This window comes from Oryx dammah, unplaced genomic scaffold (genome assembly GCF_014754425.2).
Source record: "Oryx dammah isolate SB20612 unplaced genomic scaffold, SCBI_Odam_1.1 HiC_scaffold_11, whole genome shotgun sequence".
NCBI lineage: Eukaryota > Metazoa > Chordata > Mammalia > Artiodactyla > Bovidae > Oryx > Oryx dammah.
This window is the reverse complement of record NW_024070195.1, coordinates 3,607,397-3,609,707: the sequence shown is the minus strand read 5'-3', so window position 1 is coordinate 3,609,707 and position 2,311 is coordinate 3,607,397.

Sequence of the window (2,311 nt, the reverse complement as noted above, 5' to 3'; positions counted from 1 at the left end):
GGGGCGAGCCGCTGGGGGCGGGGCAAGCGGCCGGCGGCAGGCGGGGCGAGCTAAGGGTCATCTCAGGACGGATTGGATGCTGGAGTTCTTGCTGCGGAGACTGGATTCTAAGGGGCTTCCTCGCCACCCCGTGACCCTCACAGGTTTCGTGGAGACTTAAACACTCCAGGAATGCGTATGTGTGTGCGCGCGTGTGTGTATGTGTGTGCATGTGTGCGCACTGCGGACAGGACAGGGGTGCACGCCCGGGAGCACACAGCCCTTCTGCGGTGCGTGGATGGGGCTTCAGGCCAGCGTGAGCCATCAATATACTTCACGTGCCGACAGCGGGCCAACAGCTCTGACTACTCAGAACTCTGTCTCCCACGCCAGTGTGTCTTCTGCATTCCGCAGTGGTCCACTGCCCTCGACAGTGGCTGCTCTCCGATATTTGTGATGCTAGGCGACAGTTCCCCTCCTAGAGTGCTGCCACTTGGCTCCCTTCCTCTGTGGGCTGACCCTGGTCTCTGCCACCCTGCGGAGGGAGGGGACAGGTGTGATCTCCTCTCACTCTCGTCTTCCGGATTGAGCGCAACCGGAACAACAGCTCCTTGCCCGTGCAGATGGCAGGAAGCCGTGCTACTTCCTGAGTGACCCCCATTTAGTGCCCCCCCACCCCCGCCACTCCAGGGCTGAGCGGTGAGGCTTCGCTCTTTAACTGTTTTCACACCTACTGTTTGTCGTGTGGGTAACATGTGAATCTCATAGGGTTGGTGCCAGCCAGCGAGGGTCTTCAGTAGTCTTCCCACAGCCCCTTGGGCCTCTGAGAGATCCACCCCCAGGAGACCCCACCTGTTTTTTTTTTTTTTTAATTAATACTTACATTTTTAGAGGAAAGCAGAGTCGGGGAGAAGTGCTGTGTGCCAGGTTCAAGAGTTTCTCAGTAATCTGGTTTGCAGACGTTTCTTTTCAGCCAAAGCCAGGCCCTGCATCCCATGGCAGGTGACTAAATGGATGGACATAAATACCTTCTCATTAGAAGAAGTCTCTTCCCCACTAGAAATGGAAAACAGGCCCTTGAGAGTTTGGAAGAGAGGGCCCTCAGCTGGCCAGTGAGCTGCCCAGCCCTGAAGGGGTCTAATGAATGTTAGGCCCCTTTTCTGTCACCACTGGACGCTGCTGAAACCTAAGGGTCAGACCATCTCTCAGCAAGCCGCTTAATATTCACAAACTGAGCTCTTTGCTTTCGCTTTGAAGCTTGGATGTGTCAGCTCCAATTGTAGGGTTATTGATGAATAAAGCGGGAAAAAGGCACTTTGTACTTTCCAGGCAAAACCGTGCTTTCCACAGCTGTGGCCTCTGCTCACCTAGAATTTAATTGTGTTGGAAAGCCACCGCCCCACGTTGTCACTTCACGCTCAAAAAGATGGTCTTTCCTTTGTTCGAGCTTTTGAACCTTAAGATCGGAGACTCCCTGGCAGGGAGTCAAAGATGAAGTCACTTAAAAATAGTCTGTGCATCACCGGGTGATTTCCTTGTGACTGCATGAGGGTCTCTTTCCGCTCAAGTCTGCCTGCTGCTGCCCAGGATGGGCCTCCTTGGGGTCTCCTAGGATCCCCTAGCTGCTCTCAGATCCAGAGCCCTTCAGTGGGCCCCAGAATGTGGCCACAAGATTCACCTGTGGTCTGGTCTCTTCTGCTCCAACCCCTGCTGGCCCAGCCCTCACTCTGTCTCTATAGCAACCCTGCTCCCTCCTGAGCCGGTGTCTCCAGCCCGTCGTCCTGTTACCTTGCACTGGATGCTCATACCTCTTTCTCACCTTAGTGCCTGAGCTCTGAAGGAAGCTGTGCCACCCCTGGCAACTCCCTCCAGAACAAGCTTGTGCACCTGAGGACTGGTTCACAACGCTGCTCCTGGCCACCACGTCGTTGAGGTCAGAGTCCCTCCTAGTACATTAGAAGGCTTTCCTCTTCCCTCCCTCCTTCGCATCCTTTCTCCTTTCTCTTTCCCTCTTCTCCTCCTGACTGTTGTACCCCTAGTGCCCAGCACAGAGCAGGTACTCGGTAAAACACTTCAGACTGAGTGGATGTAATACAGAGGATGGGTGTGGCCTTGGAGACTGGACTTCTGGACTTGGTAACTCATCTCCCAGGAAGGGCAAAGCAAGAGCTCGCCCTTGCCTGAGTCTGGGCTCCCCAGGAAGTTAAAGTGTGATGTCAATGTTTCTCAAAAATGCATCACAGTCTCTTTTTCTCTTCTCATTCTTGAATTAATACATCCTAATTGAAAGAGATAACCCTCCCCTGCAGGGAGATGGGGCAGGGAAGCTGGA